The following is a 24229-nucleotide window of genomic DNA, read 5'->3' on the forward strand; positions in this document are numbered from 1 at the left end:
TCCATTATACATTGTTTATTTAATGAGGACATTTTGCACTTATAAGCTGCTTTATGATTTTTTCAAACTCAAAATTCTACTTAAAAATGAAAGGATTTTTGATAGTTAGATAAAAATCAAGTATAATGCGTGTAAATTTATGTTATTGTGTAATATCCCACAATTGTATTGCTTATTACACAAATGAACATAAATTATTATATAAATATTTTAATTTATATTACCTTCTGTATTATATTACTTTTGAAAGATAGTAATAATTTTACTTTCATCATGTTAAAACTCTAACTTTCAAATTCTCTATTCCTCTTTTTTTACTCTTACCTTCATTTTCATAAAAAAAGGTTTTGATCCAGAAAAGACATTCATAAAATTAAAAAAAATTAAAAAATTCTCTTTCTTTTTTTAATGCATTTCGACATATAAAAAGAGATAATAATATACCGATTATAAGGATGATAAAATAAATAAATATATAAAAAAATAAAAAATTTCCAAAATATAAGAAAATAAAAAATCAAATTGTAATTTGGGATGAGGGAAAAATTATAAACAATAATTAAGTTTTTAAGTTTTTGGATACCGGAATTCCACTTTTAGAAGAAACATAGATATTGTTTTGTTCATGAAAGAACCTTTTTTCTTATAACTAAAAGTTCATTAAAGCATATTATCACTTGAATATGGAGAACAACAAGCCACATTGTAGATTTGCTAATACAAACTGGAATCATTCAAACTCAATATTATTTCAAAGGCATCCAAAGGAGGAATTAATAAAAATCCGCTTTCCAGGTTTGCTATGGAAAAAAGAACAGTGGTGTTGGCTCTGATGCTTTGTCTGGTGGTTGGGATGCTTGCGGGGCAATCCAAAGCAAGGAAGACAGAGTTCCAAGAATGCTATGATACTTGCTACGGGACATGCCTTGCCAGGGCGATGGGTTCTTTAGGCCTCGTTGAAGTATGTTCCAACTGCTATAAAAATTGCCAACTTAAGGTAGAAGGAAAAGCATGTTTTATAATTTGGTGCTGGAATACAGGCAAGAAGAACTAGTCGCTACTTGAGAAGAAATGAAAGTAACGATGTTACTAATATAAAAGAATAAAAAATTGTATTTTTGAACCCCATCTTTGTTCTCACAAGTCACTTATTGTCGACACCATATTTCAACGCTGTTGATTTTTGTGTAAATAACTCCATTTTTGGGGGGTTTGAGATAAAAATCCTACTTTAACCTAATCTAAGTACATGAGTGTATGAAGCTCCATCTTGAGGACTTGAACCTTGACTTTTGTCCCTTACTTCACAAAGACTTAAACTTTTGAAGTGATTATCACACCAAAAGTATGTAATGGTAAATAACCAAATTCTGAACCAAATGACCCTAGATAACTCTTTTCTAAAATTTATTGCAACTAGAGTCAACCGAACCAATTTATGTGGATCGGATGTTACAAAACCAAAATTAGCAAGCAAACGCCTAAAACCCTAGTTCAAGCACTTGTTCACCAAAGTATAACTATGATCAATTGATTTTGCTAGGCTTGAACGAAAGTCAAATAATTTCAAAATCCCAAAGAGCATAAAATTCTATGTTTTTATGATAAAATCTGTGTATCAAGACACTTTGACGAAGATGGACCTGGTTTGTCTGCTATCGATCGGAGGTTGACTAAAATATACTCGGAGATCAGGCCTGATCAATATAAATTGATGTCCATATGGAAAAACATGAAATTCCCTTTAGAATGACTTTTTGCGGACCTAGAGTGGAGCTAAAATGACCAAGATATCATGAAAATATCAAAAGGTTGCCCAATACTTGGTAATTTTTGCTAAGTGTTGAACAATTGGCCTATTGCAATCAAATCTTTATCAAACGGCATCTGATTAATACAAGTAAGATGTCATCTGAAAGTTACTAAGGAAACCTGCATTTTGGTGGCTCCAAATTATAAAAATTTCCACTTGAATTAAGAGAATTCATGGCATGGTTTTAAAAACTGGACTGACTAGCCGTTTCAATTGGGAACCAAAAATCAATCCAGTCCGGTTATTCACGAAAACCGGAAATTAACAAAAAAGAAAGTAAGAAAAATGGTTACCGCGGGTTCAACTATGAAACCCGGGAATTGGTCCGGTTAAACCGATTTTGCAAATATTTAAAGAGGGGCTAAAAGCCTGAAACAATGGATTTTTTTTTCTGCAGAAAATGCTGCATTTTTCTTAGATTTGAAATGGTAGGAGCACAGCCTCAACTACGATTTAGGCAAGGAGGGAGAGAGAAAGAGAGAGATAGAAAGAGAGATCAAATCATCCAAGACTGCATGCTCTTCTATTTCCGAGGACATAGTACTCTTTGGCTCCACCATTCTTCAAAATACAAAGAGAGAAGTTAGATCTTTAAATGAATGGTCATGCTAACGGGTGTCCTTAGACACCACTGTTATGGGAAATGAAAAAAACTGTAAAAACATTAATTGTTTTTTTTTTTTTTTTTCTTTTTTTTCCCCATTAAAACTTTCTTTAAATGGATTATTAACCATTATCCTAAGGGCATCTATTAGCATTTCCCTTAAACGAATTGTGGCATAGGAAGTACATAAAATAAAACAATGGGAGTAAAGATCTTATTGGAAGTGGGTTTCACTTTTTTTGTCATTAATGATAATGGTATTTTTGTAATAAAATTGGGATCCTTAAGGAACAGAATCCGTCAAGGAAAAGGTGTCATACTGATAATGAAGACAACGGCTTCAAGAGAATCGTCGGCCTCGAAGGAACCGTAAGCTTTTTTAGGAGCCAACGGCTGCAGGTTCAAATGATGTTGATGGGTGTGTTTCCTTACCACACTGACCCGAAGAGTTCTTCTTCTCCATCTACAAGAATGACCTAAAGAGGATAGCTGATAAATTGTACAAGGCCACGAAGTATATGAACGCTGAAGACGCCATGATTGCCAGAGGGGGCAGGCCAAAGAAGAGAGAAAGACAAGACGATCCCCATCCTGACAAAGGAAGAAAGTCTACCTGAACAAGCGATCGAAGGGACGACAGGAGATCAAGACCTCCGCTTAGGAGGAATGCTAACTTCACCCTTCCTGAATACCCTGTTACACCAAGTCCTTATGCAGATAAGGGATGACGTGGCACTAACTGGGCCGAACAAGCTAAAGCGTGATTTGAACAAGAGGCCTAGGAACAAGTATTGTTGCTTCCATCGAGACCATGGGCACGACACTTTCGAGTGTTGTAACCTCAAGCAGCAGATTGAAGCCCTTATCAAGTAAGGAAAGTTACAATAGTTTGTTAGGGGCGGAGAGAAAGACTAAGGGCCCCGCTTGGAGAGATAAGGGTGATCGTAGGAGGGAATACAATGGCCGGCTCCTCTAAAAAGGCAAGGAAGACGTACTTACAGATGGTGCAAAGTGTCCAGATTTCTGGACAACTGCCTAAAGTGACTAGGGTCAACAACCCAACCATTAGTTTCACAAAAAAGGATGCTTGATGACTCCACCACCTTTATGACAATACCCTAGTCATCAACTTGTCGATTGTGGACTTCAACACCTAACGGGTGCTAGTGGATAATGGGAGCTCAGTAGACATCCTCTACTACCCTGCATTCCAGAAGATTAGGATTGACAACGAACATCTCTTGCCCTTGGACACAACGCTAGTTGGATTTGGCAGCACCAAGGTCTTTCCCGTCGAAATTATCATCCTATCAGTAACCATTAGGACGTACCCTTAGCAACTTACTAAGGAGGTCAACTTCCTAGTCGTCCAATTGCTCCTCTACCTACAATGCCATCATTGAGTGACCTATACTCAATGCATGGAGAGCAGCCACATCTACATACTACCTACTGGTGAAGTTCCCAATGGAGTACGGGATAGGAGAAGCACATGGAGACTAGATGGCCACTCCTGAATGCTACATAGCCATGTTGGAAATGGACAGTTAGATGTAGGCATTCAGCATCGAGAAGTGGCGAGTTGTAGTCGAACCAACAGAAGACCTGTAGGAGATCTCCTTGGACGACAACATCCCAGGCCGGATCACTCGTGTCAGCATGCAAGCCAATCCTTCAATATGTAAGGAGCTCATCCTCTTTTTGAAAAATAATCAAGACATCTTCACTTGGAGCCATGAGGACATGCCAGGGATTAATTCGACTATTATGGGCCATAAAAATGTATGCACGTCTTTCCTTCTCGTCCAACAGAAGAAGAGTCTTTGCCTAGGAAAGAGTCAAAGCCATAGCTGAAGAAGTCTGTAAGCTACTAGACGTACTAGAAGCAGACTTCATCTGGAAGGTTTATTATCCTAAATGGTTGGCCAACGTAGTGATGGTCAAAAAGGAAAATGGCAAGTGAAGGATGTGAGTGGACTTCACTGACTTGAACAAAGTGTGCCCTAAGGACAACTACCCACTCCCTTGTATCGACCTCATTGTGGAATCAACAGCTGGACACCAACTATTGAGTTTCATGGATGCCTTCTTCGGATACAACCAGATTAGGTTGGACGAAGCTGACCAGGAGAAAGCCTCATTTTTCACGAGCCAAGGGCTCTTTTGTTACAAAGTCTTGCTGTTTGGATTAAAGAATGCAGGGGTGACATACCAAAGGCTTGTGAATAAAATTTTCATCCAACAGATTGGGTAGAATGTCGAAGTATACGTGGAAGACATGCCTGTAAAGAGCACAAAGGAGAGTAGTCACCTGGATGACCTTCGGGAAACATTTGAAACCTTGCACCTCTACAACATGAAGCTTAATCCCAGCAAATGTGTGTGGGGGGTATCATCGGGAAAATTTCTAGGCTTTATGGTGTCATAGGAAGGTGTGGAGGCCGATCCCGAAAAAATTCAGGCCATATTGGAGATGACGCCTCCAAAGAACGGCAAGGAGATGCAAAGCTTAAATGGTAGGGTGGCCACTCTTAATAGGTTCATTTCCAAGGCAACAGACAAGTGCTTACCTTTCTTCAAAACACTAAAGAAGGCCTTCGAATGGACTGACGAATGCTAGAAGGATTTCAAGGAACTGAAGGCATACATTTCGTCTCCACCATTACTCAGTCCATCTAAACCTGGTGAGAAGCTCTCTCTCTACTTGGTTGTGTCCCCAATAGCCGTCAGCTCAATTCTTATCTAAGATGAAGATCGCATACAGTTACCCGTCTACTACACCTATGGAAAAACTTGCCTTTGCCCTGATCACGGCTACCCAAAAATTCAGGCCGTACTTCAAGCACACATCTTAGTGGTCCAAACAGACAAGCCATTACGAAGGGCAATGAACAATCCAGAGGTAGTTGGACGATTGGTTTTGTGGGCAATAGAGCTCGGCGAATTTGACATATTATACCGACCAAGAACTACAATTAAGGACCAGGCCTTAGTAGATTTTGTCGTCGAATTCACAGCAAGAAAGGATGAAGTCGAAGGACCAGCAACATGGATGATATGGACGAACGATTCATCCAACCAATAGGCTAGAGGAGTCGGGGTCGTCCTACATTCGCCAGAGGGAGATATAGTAGAGTGTGCAATCTGCCTCTAATTTCCAACGAGTAGCAGTAAGGCTGAGTATGAAGCGGTCCTCTCGGGCCTTGACATGGCTAAAGCAGTAGGGGCCTTATCTGTAGGCATACATTGTGATTTGCAAGTTGTCAATGGACATGTCAACAGAGACTAAGAGGCTAGAGGGGAACGGATGAAGGAGTATATAAGCATGGTTAAAGGAAGGGTGAGCTAGAAGCTCTTGGCCAAATTTATGCAAATCTTGAGGGAAGAGAATGGGCAAGCTGACCATCTAGCCAAGACTACATCCACAGAGCACATGGTCATCACCAGTCAGGTACTATCTTTCGTCCAATACTCCCCTGCCACTGACAAAATAGACGCACAAGTGATTTCCATGGGAGCCCATTGGACGACACCAATCGTATCCTACCTCAAGAACATGATGCTCCCCGAAGACCACAATGCTTCCTGTAGGCTAAACGTGCAGTTGTGACGCTTCGTACTAATCAGGGATGTCCTTTACAAAAGTAGCTTCTCTCTTCTATACCTAAAATGCTTAATCCCTAACAAAGCATATTATGTTATGAGGGAAGTCCATGAAGGAGTATGTGGGAACTACTCGGGAGCACGCTCTCTGGTCCATAAGCTTGTATGAACAGGATACTATTCACCCACTATGTAGAAGGACACATAGTCCTACGTAAAGGGATGCAACAAATGCTAATGCTTTAGCAACATCATATAACAACCGTCAGAGGAGCTTACCCTAATGAACGCTCCTTGGCCATTTGCTCAGTGGGGGCTTGACAGAATGGAACCCTTCCCCATAGCAATGCGGCAACTTAAGTTTCTCGTAGTAGGAATCGACTACTTCACTAAATGGGTCAAGACAGAACCCTTGGCCACTATTAATGAGAAGAATGTCTGAGGCTTCGTCTAGAAGAACATTTTTTGCTGCTTTGGCATCCCCTGAGTCTTTGTCTTTGTCTTTGTCTTTGACAATGGAAAACAATTTGACAATGACACATTCAAGAACTTCTGCCAATAGTTGGGAATCAAAAACCACTATTCATCACCCGCCCACCCACAAGCTAATGGTCAAGTTGAGGTTACAAATCGATCCTTGCTCAATATGATCAAGACTTGGCTTAAGGGGGCAAAGGGGATATGGTCAGACGAACTGCCAGGTGTGTTATGGGCATATCAGACGATAGCTCGCACGCCTACAGGCGAAACACCCTTTTTCCTTGCATTTGGGAATGAAGCCGTCATCTCGGCAGAAGTTGGATTAACTAGCTACAGGGTGACCCACCATGACGAAGGGAGGAATGAAGAAGGAATGCACTTGCAATTGGGCATTTTGAATGCAGTTAGGGCGACGACGAAGCAACATATCGCACGTTGTCATGACCTAAAGGCAAAGCACTACAACACCAAGGTTAAACCTCGGCACTTTTAGGTCGGGGACCTAGTTCTGAGGAAGGTGAAGATGGCTACCAAAGATCCTAAGCAAGACAAGTTAGGCCTCAACTAGGAAGGACCCTATAGGATTGTTGATTGCTATAGAAAGGGGACCTACCACTTGGAGACCCTTGACGGATAGAGACTCCACCTCTCATGGAACACCAAGTACCTACAAAAGAAACTACAAGTAGTAGACGACTACAAACTATGCTATTGCCTCTCTTTTTTTCCCTTAGGCTTTAAAGTAGGATATTAAATTCTTTGGTTGTTAAAGTAGGATATTAAGTTTTTTGATTATCGAAATAAGACTCTTGAGGATTATCAGACACATTTTCTACATTCTTCTACATCATCCAAAGATCTACCATTTAAGAATTTTTTCACAAAAACTATTAAATCCTACCTATGGGGTGGACAAATGACCAAGGATACCGATGAGTACCTGGTCACAAAAAAATTCCTATCTACAGGGTGGATAGATGACTAAGGATACTGACTGGTACTTGGTCACAAAATTACCAAGTCTTACCTTTGGGATGAATGGTCGACCAAGGATACTGACGGGTGCCTAGTTGCAAAAAATTGTTATTCAGTCCTACATAATGGATGGACAGGTCCTACCTAGGATGACGGATCCCTAGGGACACCGGTGGGTGCTTGTGTTCGAAAAATTACTAAGTCCTAAACTACTTTGTTCTAAGAAATGCACATAAAGCGGACATAGGTAATAAATATATAATGCCAACAGGAAAGTAAATGCACAGGCATAACAAAGTCTCTATGACGGATAGGGGGCATATTCACAATTACAATAAATATACAAAGCAAAGGCAGCCAGCAATAAGTAAAAATGATAGATAAAAGAACTATAAATATAAACTCGTTGAGGTTAAATGTTTATACATAATACTCAAAATAGGGCTTACCATCGTCTCAAAGTTACTTTTACAACCCATCAAAGCAAGAGACAAAGAGGAGATAAAAACTAAGAAGGAAGAATGTCAGAAGGGGGCTGGTCAGAAGCATATGGACCCTCGGGGGGAAGACAAGCCTTCTAGAGCGATTGGGTTGTCAAGAATAGTTCTACCCTCAGGAACGTTTTGATCAACAGCCTCAGTCTCAGCAAGCTCCTTCGCCTCCACATGGATAGAGGCGTCGGCTCTGTCGATGATGGTGTTGGCACCATCAGGAGTTGGCGAGATGGTATGCGGCCACCTGCTTTAGGCAATTGTCGAACTTGTCACCATAATAACCACTGCACTTATCGTAATACGACTGAGAGGTCCGGAACCTCGCCACGACATCAGCCTTGGCTTGCCCCTTTTGCTCACGATGGGTAGCCAACTCTGTCTTCAAATTAATGTTCACCTTGGTCAACTCTACATAGCGGTGGGTCTTTTCACGTTAAGAATACGGGCGGCCCCCCTGTATTGATCATGCTTCTTCGCTTCGTATTCTAGACGCTTGCACTACTGGTGGACCACCCCCTCCTTGGCTTCACACCTATCTTGAAGGGATTTCATCCTTACCATTGCTTGCAAAAAAAACCTGACGGATGCTTACCCTTACTAGGTTGAAGAGACCGGAAGCCCTTAGATCCTTAGTAGGGCGCTCACCACACTTGCCCAGATCCATGTTCTTAATGATCGAGTTGACCATCTCGATGGCATACTCCTTGTGGCTCACCAGTCTCTGGACGAGGCCGTAGAAGACGAGACCATGGGCCAACATAAGGCCCTTACCAACCCATAACAGGGAGGTGGGGGAGATTTCTACAGCTAATCCTCTCAGTTTGCCTCCGCAGGTTGGCCCATTGCCTTCTTAGTAGGACAATCGTCCTTTCCTACACCCTTCCTCATGGGATTGGCTTTAGAAGGCAGTGTCGCCTTAAAAGATAAGGTTGATGCTTCCCTTTCCTGCTTGAGGCGACTAGTAGCAGACTTCCTCACCATAGCCCTTTGCCAGCCAGCATCCATCTATGAAAAATGTAATGAAAAGAAATAAGGAAAATAGACAGACTAGAATGAAATGACAGAAAGATGAGTGGATAGATAAAAAAAAAAAAATTACGTTGACGAGAAAAGGCGTCTAATCGTTGGGCTTCGGCCATCGATTTTGGACCACCGCAGATGGCGTGGAGAGTATCAAGAGTGACCAGGTCCTTCCACTTCCTCTGCTCAACGGGATCGCCCAAACTCGCCTAAGGAAACTCTCCTAAGGAAACTCTCCTATTCGTCGTTTATCTCCAAGCGGACTTAAGGTAAAAACAAAAAGGAGAAAAACAGTAGGTTAGTTACATAATCTAAATTGACCAGATAAAATGGAAACTGACACCTAACGACTCACCAAACTCCTTTAAAACACCGTAAGTATTATCAAAATCCTCCATACATTTGGGGCAAGTTGGTTGGTGAATAAGCCTAAATTGTTGGCAAGCTGACGATGTAGGTTTGTTAATGGTAACCTTATTCCGGCCAGCAGTGAACATTGCATTATACATACTGACGTCCACTGTCCTACCCGAGTAGCACCTCTCAAACTTCCTTGGTAACCGCAGAGGGATGTGTTCAGGAATTTGGTGACGGTTGCAGAGGGTGTTGAAAACCTCAAGGACATGGTCGAGTAGAAATCGTTTACCATCCATATCAAAGGGAGGATGAAGGGTCTATGACCTCCACTGTCGGCTTGGCCTACGTCCCCGTCGCCTTCATTATAATCTCCCTCCTCATCACGGTTGCCTTCTTCTTCACCCTCACCCTTACCCTCTCCCTCTTCTTCTTCCTCTTCCTCTTCTCCTTCCCTTACATGCCCTTCATATTCCTCCTCTTCCTCAGTAGGAGAATAGGCAGATTCCTCCTCACGGACTGACGACAATTGTTCACTCGTCGCTTCTTTATCACCTGACATCTATTCACCTAGAAGCGATAGATGTATCCTAAGAACCTATTTGTATGATGGGTCTTTATGTGGACACAATGGAAATAGAGTCGCCACCTAGTTTTTGCAATGGTCTAGGAACCATATATATAACGTTCTTTCAAGGAAGAACCTTTTGATCTTACTACCTGAGATATGTGTTCGGAGGTTAGGTACGTTATTGGAAAGGTGTTAGGCACTCAAGACCATCCAACCCTAAAATTAACCTCCAATCATTGTGTCTTATGTCGTCTTAAACTCATTAAAAACATGTTCAACACTTGTATCTATACTCACACACTCACACGCGTGCACACTAGCATACATCTAAGCACACAATATGGCATCATTCATCGCAAAACACATACATATCTACCCTTAAACAAAAGAGAGCCAAACCCATACGTGCATGAAAAGCCCTAGCATATGAAACCCTATCATACCATTCATCTTAAACAAAAGTAGGAATTTAATCATGGCAATCATAAGATCACTTAAGCACTTATACTCAAAATCAAACATCATACAAACATTTTCATCACAAAAGATGCATGTTCATAACAATGCATGTTCATTTCTAAGTCTTTTGGTTTGGTAGTTATTCAAAAGCGTGGAATAAATCGAACCCCTTGAGCATTTCAAATTTGATATGGTGGATATAAAGGTGTTGTTGCAGTTGACCGTAATTCCTACTGGAACCCATCTCTGCATAAAAGTATGGAAAAATTTGAATCACAATACAAGATGCTTAATGTCACTAGCTTGAGTGATTTCATGCCTTGCTATTTGAATTGAGATATTATTACCCTCTTGTCTACCTTGGGAGTAAAGGACGCAGTATTCTATGAAGCACAGGTGCATTTCCGGATTTAGGTGTGGGTGCATGACTCAGAAATTTTTGAAAAAGTAGGGTGTGGATGCGGCGGGGTGCGGCAATTAAAAAATTATTAAAAATATTTTTATTTATATTTCCTATATATTTTTACTATTAAAATATTCTTAAAAAACACATTAGATTCACAAAACAAAAAAGAAGAAGGAAAGAAACACAAAACAAAAAATAAATGTCCTACACTCTCACCTAATCATGCCACGTATCAACAATATCATATCATGCTACACATCTCAACCACAACGTGTCACATCCAGGTAAAATGATCAAAATAGCCACATGACTTTAGGTGCAACTAGAGGGTCCAATAGAATACAAAGCAAAGGGAATTTGGGGTAATTAAAGTCTTTTTATATTGCAAGTGGAACTTACAGTAAGCCCAACAGAGTAGCCCTTTCTAAAAAAAAAAAAGAGTAGCAATTGTGTTGTGGGATCTTGTGGTGTTGAACTATTGATGAATATGGCTATCTCCCTGAATTTAGTCGTGAATTTCAACTCAATGGTAAGGCTTAGGATTCAGTTTTTGGACAGCTAAGGCTTAGGTTTCAGTTTTTTGCTAGAGCAATGCATGATTCAAGATCAATTCAAGGCCGATTTCAGCCGTTTCGGTAAATTTTAGCCGCCGGCCGATACAACCCAATTCTGGTCGAATCGGTGCGATTTGGCGAGAATTAGCGGCGAGTTGCCTCGAATCTGAAAAAAAAAAAAAAAAAAAAAAAAAAAAAAAAAAAACAGACACGGCACTGACGCGCGAGCAGCGGCATTGTTGGCGCGTCGCCGTGTTGGACACGGGTGTGGTAACCATTTTGCCGCGTCCGTGCATCATAAGGAGTATTTAAGGCAATGCAAAAAGAGTAACTGTGAGTGCTGGGAAAAATGTTGACCAATAGAGATGCATCTTTAAAGGTCTTAGAGATATTAAATGGATCAGATTCTAGAATCATTCTGGTAAAAATGCTGCTTCAGGGTTATGAGCCAAATCAAGAACCTTATCTGTCAATGATGCTTCAAGCACATTATGAGAACCTCTTGTCTGATTTAAAAGGTAGATGTCAAATATTTGTCCTAAAGGGTCAGATCCTGATTGGTCGCTAGGACAAAACTGGTATTTAGATTATGTCCAAGAGTATGTCCGCATTACCATGTCAAAAGTAGAACTGCAATCTGAGGATCAAAGTTTCTTCCGGAAAGTGGATGGGACAACATATATAGAAGTAGGGAAGGTTGTTGTGACCAAAAACCTTTGTCTTCACCCAGGAGACATCAAAGTTCTTGAGGCTATCTATGAAGTGGAATTAGAGGAGAAGGGTCTGACCACTACAACAAAATGTATTTTTAGTGAAAATTCGTCACTAAAAGTCCAGTATTTCGTCACTAAGAACCTTTAGCGACGAAATCGAACTTTTAGTGACGAAACTCATTTCATTGCTGAAACCCCGTCACTAAAAGTCTTGGCGGCGAAAAATTTCATCACTAAAAATCTGATTTGTTTAAAAAAAAAACAAAACTTTTAGCAATGAAAACGTTTTGTCACTAAATGTTTTCCTCGCTAAAAACACTATTCAGTGACGAAAATATTTCGTCACTAAAAACACCTTAGTTTATTAAATCATATTTAGTGACGAATAATTTCATCACTAAAACTATGTTCGGGTACATATAGTGACGAAAAAGTTCATCACTAAAACTATTTTCAAGAAAATCCAAGTACATATAGCAACGAAAATTTTCGTCACTAAAACCATTTCTTACAAAATTTTGCTACATTTAGCAATGAAATATTTCGTCACTAAAATACTTTTTTGTTGCTATATTTGTGACGAAAAAATTTGCCACTAAAACTTATTTTCTGTTTATTTTTTTCATGGCTTTGATATTAACCTATAACCTGTCATTACATTATTAAAACCTCACATTTGAATAACACATTTATTTCAACAACACATTTATAAATCAAATAAAAAAGATCCATACATTCCACAAGTAAAAAATAAAACAAGTATCCAATTCAAACTCATTCCATACAATAATTGTTTGCAACATATACAATAAGTTGAGATGTTTTATAACAATGGAAAAAGTGTAGCATAATATAATTAGAACTAACGGAAGATGTCCTCATATGTGTTCAAGTAATGCCAAAAGTAAATTCCCTAAAAGCCACCAATAAGAAATTTGCACAAATATAAAAACAATACTACATTAAAATCATAAAGTAAAAACATTAACTATGTTATAAAAACATTTCTAACAATGCATTAAGAGTAGCCACACCAATGAATTAAAATCATAACTCCTAATATATAAGTTGTAGAAAGCAAATATAGGTTTTTAAGTGTAACATAATTCAATTAGTTTCAAATAATGCATCAAAAAAAGTAGTCACACCATGTAGTGTGGGTCAAGTGCTAAAATAAAGTACTAACCAAAAAGTGTTTTAAGTTGAAGTTGAACCACTCCCATAGGTAAGAGCGTCATCATAACCCTTACTCCTCAAAAAATTAAGAATATTCTTTTGGACCTCTTCTTACTTAGCTCACTCCTCTTGGTCCCTAACTCGCTTCTCTTGGTCCCTAGCTCTTCCCTCCTTCAATATATATGACTTAATCTGCCATCAGGTGTCTTACCCATTGTCATCCAACTTTTATCCATGTTTGACTATAATTGCAAGATGAATGCTACTTTAGTAAAATAAAGACAACTCATACAAAATGTATTCTAACATCTAAGTCTATAAGCTACTTAGATAAAGTTCTATCTCATTCATGAATGCACAAGTCTATATTAATACTTAAACACTCCCAATATTAGTTTTCACCACCTTATAACACCATACAAGCCACCCACTTGCTCCAACACAACATACCACCACAAAACCAATTTTCAACATCACAAGTATAGAGTTTTACAAGTATTTAAATAAAATAAAATACTATTCATAACATCTAATCAACAATACTCACTAACATTTGCAAGAAATTAAACACTTCCAATATTAGTTTAACACGCCTTATAACACCATGCAAGCCACCCGCTTGCTTCAACACAACATACCACCACAAAACCAATTTCCAACATCACAAGTATAGAGTTTTACAAGTATTGAAATGAAATAAAATACTATTCATCACATCTAATCAACAATACTCATTAACATTTGCAAGAAATGAAAAACACTCCCAATATTAATTTAAACCATCTTATAACATCATGCAAGCCACCCGCTTGCTCCAACACAACATACCACCACAAATCCAATTTCCAACATCACAAGTATAGAGTTTTACAAGTATTTAAATCAATGAAAATACTATTTTCACATCTAATCAACAATACTCATTCACATTTGCAAGAAATGAAAAACACTCACAATATGTATTTAAACCACCTTATAACATTATGCAAGCCACCCACTTGCTCCAACACAATATATCACCACAAATTCAATTTCCAACATCACAAGTATAGATTTTTACAAGTATTTAAATAAAAGAAAATACTATTTTTAACATCTAATCAACAATACTCATTCACATTTGCAAAAAATGAAAAACACTCTCAATATGTATTTAAACCACCTTATAACACCATGCAAGCCACCCGCTTGCTCCAACACAACATACTACCACAAATCCAATTTCCAACATCACGAGTATAGATTTTTACAAGTATTTAAATCAAAGAAAATATTATTTTTCACATCTAGTCAACAATACTCATTCTCATTTGCAATAAATGAAAAACGCTCCCAATTTGTATTTAAACCACCTTATAACACCATGCAAGCCACCCATTTGCTCCAACACAACATACTACCACAAGTCCAATTTCCAACATTACAAGTATACATTTTTATAAGTTTTTGACTAGAATTTACTTACTTTGTTTAAGCTAAGTTTACAACTTTTAGAAAAAATCCAAAGTTACTGCAAACATTGTGTATTTATTCTGCAAAAGAAATTTTAATTTATAATTACAAAAGTTAAAGAAAAGTTAAACAAGTAGATAAGAAAATAATTAGAACCGCCAATGAAGAAAGATATTTACACCTATTATGCATCAATTTTAAACTTTTATGTTAAGTACATATATACCCAAATCCTTAAACTTCTACCTTAAAGTGCATTGGCAGTATTTAAAGTAATATTAAAGTGCTTCCGTTTAAACTAACCAGTGCCATCATGATCCTCATCAATACTAGTATTAAATTCTTATGGTTCAAATCTTATGGTTCCATTTTGATTAAAATTCTGCAACAAAGTTTACACCTTCACTTGTACACTATATATATCTAACACTAGTATCGATGTAGAAACCAAACCAAGAGAGTGAGGATCCAAAACTAGAATCATCCAAGCAATAAGAACCATAGAAATCTGAAAGAATTACAGCAACTGATAAGTACATATATAAGAAACTTTTTTCACAACCATTACATAGTAAATATCAAATACCCAAGCTAAACAAAAATACATATACCCATTACTGTATCAAACAAAAAAAAAATACTCAAATGAACTAGAATCATTATACAAAAATACTCAAAGGAACTAGAATCATTAAACAAAAATTAACAAAAAAATTAACTCAAAAGAAAAAAAAAATACCAATAAAAAAGATTATATCCATACCTCTCCCCTGAGTTACCCCTCAACTTCCAACAGTCAAAATTCAAAACCACTCTCTCTTTTTTTCCCCCCATTTTACTTGCTTCAATCAAGGCCTGCATTGCCAATGATTGTGAACCATCCCTAAATCTAATATCTTTGATCAAAATCTTTGAAAATCAACTAGTGATAGTATCATAAGTTCAGTATTAGCAACTCTCTTATACTTTGTATTTGTAAGATTGCTCCCACCACTTGACCACCAACTATCCAACCCAGTAGGCAGTGATCTCTATTGGATCCCTATCCAAAGCAACAATCTTGATGGTAACAAATTCATAGCCTCTAACTTAGTTTTGACTTTTGACACACAAAGCCCAAACAAATTCATAGTGACCTTAGGTATATTTTCTAAACTTAGTTTTACCCTATTGAGTTGAAATAGAAGTTTCATTATATTCTTGTTATTTATCAATTGCTCTTCTCATTAGTCTGAGTGAACTTGTAGGAAATCCAAAAGTTTTTTGTTGATTACATGGTCAATGATACTTTGGGTGCCATCTCTACTGTACATTTAGTCCATGCTGACCATGAGCCAGATAAAGCCCAAAGTAAAAAATGTCTAGAGTTGGCAAACCTTCACTCAATGGCCGTTGACTTAGCAAAGACTGGTGCACCAGCTGAAATACCCAGGGTTTTGAAACCTAAGGAGTTTCTAGATTTCATGGAGAGGGTAGACAAACCCATGTATATCTCCAAAAATGTATTGGGGAAGCTCTACCGTGCCCCTGTTGAGTCAACAATGCAAGAAAGGCCAAACTTGGTCCAGTTGGAGAAGTTTGCTAAAGAAACTTATGATACTAATCTTGAAGTGGACGGTTTTGAGGCCTTCCTTGAAATTGCAAAAAAACGCAAAGACTAGTATATAGAGAAAATTAGTACCTTAATCTATACTATTATTTATGGGGCTTCCCCTATTTGGACCGGATTTTTCTTTGTTCTAAAATACCCTTACATCTCTAGGTTTAAGTAGAGACAAAACTAAAAGGATGGTCCGGTAAAAATACATGTTTAACTTGCACTAAAACATTGCCTACAAAATAGGAACACTTTTCCACTAGCCCAGTTTTTCAAAGTAACTATACAATTATTGTTTTTTTTTAATAGAAAAATAAGTTAAACAACCCACGTTTGTTGCGTTTTTTTCCTTTAAAAAAACCCCATGTTTATCGACAAAAAAAAAAAAAAAAAAAAAAAAAAATATATAAATATATATATATATATATATATATATATTTATATATATATATATGAACAAAAAAAAACTACTAATAGTTATCAACAAAAAAAAAAAAAAAAAAAAAAACTAAACTACTAAATAGATATATACACTTTATATATATGTGTGTGTGTGTGTGTGTGTGTGTGTGTGTGTGAGGGTGAAAGGGTCGGGATATCTTCTTGGGCCTTAGGCCTGATCCAAGGGTATTAGTTTGTCCGAGGAGGGTTTATTAGAAGCAACAATACCGAACTTAAAAGTCCACAGGCAAACTGTGGCAGGAAAAGCTGAGGAAAGTAGTCCAAGGAGGGGTAACTCCTCGGCTAAGTGAAGTGAAGGTCAAAAAGTACAGCATGGTGATAAGAGCGACATTCTAAAAAGTCTCGTGGATGAAGAGGTATTCCACAAGGACATAGAGAGGAAGAACAAATGAGAAATATCTTATAGAAAGTTGCTACCACTGCATTTAAGACTCTGCACCTACCTTTCTGGCCACATTAATGTGGAAATAACCTCTAAATAGTAGTGATCAGCCTTACAGCTATTGTTTGAAGATTTCAAGAGGGTGGTGGATAGGACAAGTATCTAGATTGGTGATCTGTGCCATACATGGAAGATGGAGGGAAGAAGAAATGTGATATAAAAGGAAGAGAAAGGCATTAGAGTAGGGGGATCGGAGAAAAAAGAGAAAAACATTGTAGCCACTATCCTAAATTGTAATCTATCTTTAGAACAAAGAAAAACAATACAAATCGTTCTCGGCGTACGACCGAGGAGACTTTTTGCTACGTAAACATCTTGTTGCATGTGAATTGCGGATCTAGTTTATCATTTGTGTTATCCCATATCCATAAAACCTATGTTTCAAGCCCACTCTCTATAAATTTCATTGTATTGGGCTTTTTGGGTTGGTTCCCTTCACACTGTTGGGTCCAGGTGCAAATTGTGACCTTGCAATATATATATATATATATATATATATATATATATATATATATATATTCTAGACCTTATAGAGGCAATAGAAGACCCAGTCATCAAAGCTCAGAAGCTTAGCCAATTCCAAGCAACCTTAGTCAAGGAAACCAGTAAACCTAAACTAAGGATCCAGCAACCCAAAGTAGATCTAGAGAAGATCTACAATAGGTTCACCAAGTCCAAGAAGGAAGTAACAGTCAACGACCTTCAAAAGGAAGCTAAGGAGACCAAATCAAAAATTAGAACCCTAAAGCAAGAACTAACCATTCTCAGGGTTGATCACAATCTCCTTAATCAAAGAGTCCAACAATTGGAAAACACTTCTCATCAAGGTAATGAGGAAGGTCCCTCATTTCAGAACCCTTCTGATGAAGAAGTTGATGAATCTGTTAATATATATATAAGTAGATACATCTTTAACTTCCACTAAAACGTTGCTTACAAAATAAGATCACTCTTCTGATAGTTTTCAAATTGCTCTTCTATTTTTTTTTTTTTTTGGTAAAAGTTAATAATTTGCATCCATTATGATTTGAAATTACTACATTTTTCAATCACAGAAATACCTAGGGGTGTAATGAGTGTTTTGCGTTTTGGATGAAATAATTTATTCATCACACTCCTAGGTTTTTTCATGATTGAAAAATGTAATAATCTTAGATTATAATAGATTTAAATTATTAACTTTTACAAAAAAATAAAATAAAATAAAAAATAGAAGAGCCTCTAAGCACGCACGTGAGTGCGTGCTCAGAGGCTAAATATATTTTAGAAAAAACTAAGGACAATCCCGATTTTTTTTGTTCTAAAATACTCTTACATTCCTATGTTTAAGTAGAAACAAAACTAAAGGACAATTTGGTAAAAATACAATCCTAACTTCTACTAAGTGTGCGTTTGGGCTTTGCGTCTAACTCCTGCGTTTGTGTTTGTGTTTTTTTTTTTTTTTCTTTTCTTTTCTTCAGTGCCTCTTGTACTGTTCATAGGACATGAACAATGCATTTAGGCTAATGAACAATAACCCGGGTTACTGTTCATGCATGTGGATTACGCTGTACAAGAGACATTGTGCACTGTTCACGGGACCCATAACCACTTTATTCAGAAAAAATATTAAAAATGGGTCCTACAGTACTATTTACACATTTAAAAATTATTTTGCTATAGTGTTTTCACTTTTCACTTTTCAGCAAAATAAGTTGTATCCAAATAGACCCTAAAAGTCTAAAACATTGCCTAAAAAATGGGGTTACTTCCTATTGATTTTTAAATTTATTTATCTACTTATAAATTAAATTCTCAAAATAAAAATTATATATAATAAAAAACACAGACTTTTTTTTGCTACTACCACTAAAAAAAAAGTCTCATCTCACGCACAAAAATACCCTCTTTCAACTGGACTTCTTTGTAGTTCAAAAATACCCTCATCAATGAATGATAACTTCATTTAAAAATAGGGTCATAAATATCAAATAACAAATTTTATTTTGAATTAAAAAAGATAACTCCTAAAATTAAATTTTTTTTTTCCATTCACGTTCAAAAAAGAAATTATAGTTATTACTTATCTCTAAAGTTTATCATTTTTTATTCTCAAAAAAAAAAAAGTTTATCATTTTTATCTGTTTGAAAAATAAAAATTATATATTTTTAAATTATAATAGATGCAAATTATTAACCTTTATCCAAAAAAATAGAAGTACCAATGAGCACGCACTCTCCGCACGTGCTTAGAGGCTAGTGAAATATTATGACGTTGAGACTGAGGATGAAATGCTGACAGGTTATCTACGGAAACGTGTTGCGTATTTGCTGCGTGATAACAGGAGATATGGTGATTTTAGAGATCGGATTTTGCTCTCAATGAAGAAGCTACAAAATGAAGCCAAAGAATGGTTTGAAAGAGCTGCAAAACGCATGAACGTCAGCAGATAGCCTCAGCATGGTATCATGTTACTTATCACCCAGGGCCGGCTCAATGGTATAAACAATTGATGTGGCCGTCTAAGGCCCCAAGTGGAAAAAATGCTCCTAAATTTTAACCAATAGTATTAATTAAGCCAAAATATTAACCAATAAATAAAATAATATTTTCTTCTCAAATGAAAAAAAAATAAAAAAGAGAAAGAAATGCCATGTCCACAATTTTTTTACAAAAAATCTCAATAGTAGATTGTTAAATGTTGTTATTGACAGCAAAAAAATAATTTTAGTGGTAGGTTCAACTAGAAAACAAGAAGTAACTTAACACCTAAAATTTTTCATGAAAAATATTCTAAATGTAACACTTCTAAAAGAAAAAAGAAAAGAAAGAAAGCAATTCATAAAAAAAATCACAACATTTTTTACAATAGTCAAGTTAGCAAACTTTTACTAGTTTTCAACTATATTCACTATTGACATCAATTTTTTACTCACTACTATCAATTTGCTACATCAATAAATGTAAAAAGTTTTGTCAATTTTTTTTTGTGTTTATAAACTTAAAAAAAATTACGTAGTTCATGTTGATTAATAGCAATTTTATATATGAAACAAGATAACCAATTTTCGTCTTAGGCCCCCAAATGCATCAAATCACCCCTATTATCACCCTACTTATTACTGGGAAGACTTTAATATCTTGAGCTTTGCATGGATCGGAAGCGACTATTTGTTGAACATTAAAAAATTGAATAGTGGAAAAGTTTGCATGAAAACAAGTCATAAGTAGCCAATTTGTGTCCAGGAAGTTTATTATTATTATTATTATTATTATTATTTCCTAGTCAGATTATTTTAAGTTGTGTTTTGTGACATGACAGTTATAGGTAGGTAATATTGTAAAAATGTTGTAAATTTATTGTGGACGTAATATTTCTCATAAAAAGATGGTTGAACCTATAGGCAGCCGAGGAGTACTAAGATAAACAATAGGAGGTTTGCATTGTCGAAATAAGTTCATAACTTGCAGATTTTTTCCTACAGTGTATTAGACAAACAGAACTTTTACACATAGTGTTGGTATTGGTAAATGACGGTAAGTATCGAGTCTATGGTTCAAAACAAAATGGTCGAAACAAAACCTTGGCTGAATAAATAATTAAAAAAAAAAGAAGAAGGAATAATAGGGTAGGTTAAGAGGTTAAGAAATTTTCATCTTTTGACCACAAAAAAAAAAAAAAAAAAAAAAAAATCAAGAAACTGAAAGAGAAGCTTTGGAACAAGCACTTGTTGTGACTTTGTTCTAGCAGATTCCCACCTGCGTTGGTATCAAAAAAATTGTTATAGAATCATCCGAGAAGATTAATGAGAATAAATGATGAAGCATAGTTGAGAGGACCGGAATATTGATGTTAGTGTTAGTGATGTGTTATTAGTATAGATTGTTGTCTGACTCTGATAGGTTAACTAAACTCCCACATTGTAGAATTTCTCTGATTGATGCTTGAAAACTATTATAGGGTGTCTACTGTGCTTTCTTTTAGTTGGATGCTGATGTCTGGTTTCATGAATATTTTTGTTGCAGGCTGTTGGACTAGAGGGAGATGTTCGCAAAAGGGAAGACGCAATTAGAGTTCTGGAATCAACTATTAAGCATTTTGGCAGGCTTGACATTCTCGTAAATGCAGCAGCCGGCAATTTCCTTGCACCAGCAGAGGATCTAACCACTAATGGCTTCCGAACAGGTTGTATCTTTAGAAGTGGGGATCCAAAATATTCCATCTGATTCAATAGAGTATTGGAAGATTTATCCTACACTGTATAATTTGATTGGATTTTCATATTTTTATGTCCATAGTAATTTCCAAGAATGAAAGCTATGTTGTTTAAGAGCCCGTTTATTTAGGCTTATGGAGAGAGCTAAATGCCCGTTTATTAAATCGCAGAAATTAGGATACGTTTGGCTGGGCGAAATTTGTGAGATTGCATTTTTGAATCAGCAGATTTTTGCGTTTTAGGAAAAGCAATTTCCCGTTGCGATTTCGATATTGCGCGATTTGCAAATCGTGATTCCACCAATATTTTTTGCTTAAAACCAAAAATAGCCTCCAGTCCTCTCTTTACCGTTGTGTATCCAATCCTCTCCCTTCACCATATATATCCTCAGTCATCAGCCTCAACGCATCAGCTTCACAAGGATTGGTTTTCTCTTCTTTGTTTTTGCTCTGCTCCGTGTATCGTCGTTATTCATCACAATTCTAGGTAACTATTCTCCATTACCCATCTTTGAATTTATGATATAGATTTGGGCTTTTGGCATGTTGGTTTACACCATTTGAACTCAAAATATTAGAACTTAGAGATTTGTTGTTTGTTGTTGCTGCCGGTAAGAGCTCTCTCTGTCTCATAGATAGCCCTCCATGGTTTTGCTGTTGTACAATGTGATTCTTATGTTGCCATGATCTTGTTTGATTGAATCTGTTTGATTCATTGTGGTTGTAGAACTTACCGAGGAAACTTAGGGAGCTTTTTTGTTTAATAACCATGAGGAAGTGCCAAGAAATTTAGAAAAAGCTACTACTTGGTCTAATTGACCATGTAGAATTTCAATTCTTCTATTTTTCCAAGAAAATTTGTGATAGAGAGAAAGTACCAAGAAAATATATGTGTATTCTATCATTCTATGGGTATTAACCCTTAATTTAATCATCATTGATTTCCATAAGGTTATTGTATGATTGTATAATTGCCTAATCAAATCCACATGGTGTATCATAGTTGGCGCATAAGTTTGTTTTTAGTTGCCTTGATGGAAGGAGTGAATATGACATTAAATTCATTAAATTATGCTTTTGTTTTTTGTGGTAGAAATGTTATGAAATTACTCCTACTATTCAATTTTCTCATGGGTTTGGTTGTAGAACTTGTTGTATTTGGCTAAACATTAATATTAACAAACTTATGTTTTTTTAGATGGGTAAGCCATCACAAAATAGCTCAAATGTTAGAGTTCAATGGCTATCTAGAGTAACAACTATCTTTTGTGAAGCTTGTGTGGATGAGGTATTTAAGGGTAATTGACCTAATACCCACTTTAGTAAGAAGGGTTGGGCAAATATTATTGTAGCTTTTGAAAAGAAAACTAAAAATGAATATCCTAGGGCGAAGTATAAGCATAAATGGTATAGTTTGAAGAAAGATTGGGTACTTTGGAATATGTTGAAGGGAAGTGAAACTGGATTGGGATAGGATGAAGCCAAAGGAATAGTAGCTGCAACTGATGAGTGGTGGGAGAGGAAACTATTGGCATGTTTTGTATAACCCATTGTACATATTTTGTATTACTAGATAAACCATGCTATTTGAGTTATTAATGAAAATATTCAAAATTGTAGGAGGTTCCTAAAGCTGCAAAATTTTGAGAGAAAGGTTTGGAGAATGTTGACTTATTAGACATTATGTTTAAGGACATTGCAGCCACAGGAGATTTAGCATGGGCCTCCACTTTAGGTGTTTTACCTGATGATCTTGAGACACCTAAGGAGGGGTTAGGTGATACTTCTGCTGACTCATCTTCTCCAAATGATGATGGTGACGTTCATGAAGATGAGACTCCTAACCTCACACAACCACCTAACCCAACACAAAACAAAGGAAAGAAGCGAGTTTTACCATCATCCACACAGAGCAAATGGAAGAAAGTAGGAACAGCATTACAGTTGACACAACAGCTTAGTCATATCTGTGATGTTGTGGAGTTAAGGAACTTAGCTTTTTCAGTGGAGCCAAGTAAAACTATTTGTAATGTTATGGAACGTGTGTGCACCTTAGATGGCATTGAGAAGGGTTTCGAACTCTACCTCATGGCAACACGTATTTTTCAAAAACGAGAGAAGAGAGAGATATTTGTCATGATGGAAGAACCACATTTACAACTTCAGTTTCTGCAAGAGGAGGCAAGGTTGTTAGGACGGCACTACTTTGGCACTTAGGGTGTTTTATGTTTTATCCTAGAAATAATGTTTTACGGAAGAGAGATGTTTAATGTTTTATAGTTTTATCCTTTGAAAATGGGCAAATGCTCTTTTCAAGCAAAAAAAAGTAGCATTATGCCCCATTTTCCAAACTAATTAGGGAAATGCCTCTCTTTTGAAACTCGATTTTCTCAAAATTGAGTTAAGCCCTATAGCAACGTTTTAAGGAACCTATAACGACATTTTAAGGAGCCTATAGCAGTGTTTTAGAACTCGAGCTTCATAAAATTGAGTTATAGGAAAAAAAAAAAACTTGCATGGAACTCGAGTTCATGGAGCTTGAGTTACAAAATGCCGCTATAGGCTCCTTAAAACGTCGCTATAGGCTCCTTAAAACGTCGCTATAGGCTCCTTAAAACGTCGCTATAGGGATCTAGAATTTTTTTTTAACTCGATTTTAAGAAAATCGAGTTTTAAAAGAGGGGCATTTCCCTAATTAGTTTGGGAAAGGGGGCATTTGCCCATTTGTTTTGCGTGAAATGGGCATTTGCCCATTTTCGCCCCTTTGAATAATGTGGCTGTTAGGGAAGTCACTACTTTGGCACTTAGGGTGTTTTATGTTTTATCATTTGAATAATGTTTTATGGAAGAGAGAGATG

The 24229-nt window shown here is 36.7% G+C and overlaps 2 pseudogenes; both read left to right on the plus strand.

The window, feature by feature from the left end:
• The first annotated feature begins 10481 nt into the window (after window positions 1-10481).
• Window positions 10482-20386, plus strand: LOC142643961 (RNA-dependent RNA polymerase 2-like; annotated as a pseudogene).
• A 2183-nt stretch (window positions 20387-22569) lies between these two features.
• On the plus strand, window positions 22570-23588 carry LOC142643041 (L10-interacting MYB domain-containing protein-like; annotated as a pseudogene).
• Window positions 23589-24229: the final 641 nt, after the last annotated feature.

Source organism: Castanea sativa, chromosome 7 (genome assembly GCF_040712315.1).
Source record: "Castanea sativa cultivar Marrone di Chiusa Pesio chromosome 7, ASM4071231v1".
NCBI lineage: Eukaryota > Viridiplantae > Streptophyta > Magnoliopsida > Fagales > Fagaceae > Castanea > Castanea sativa.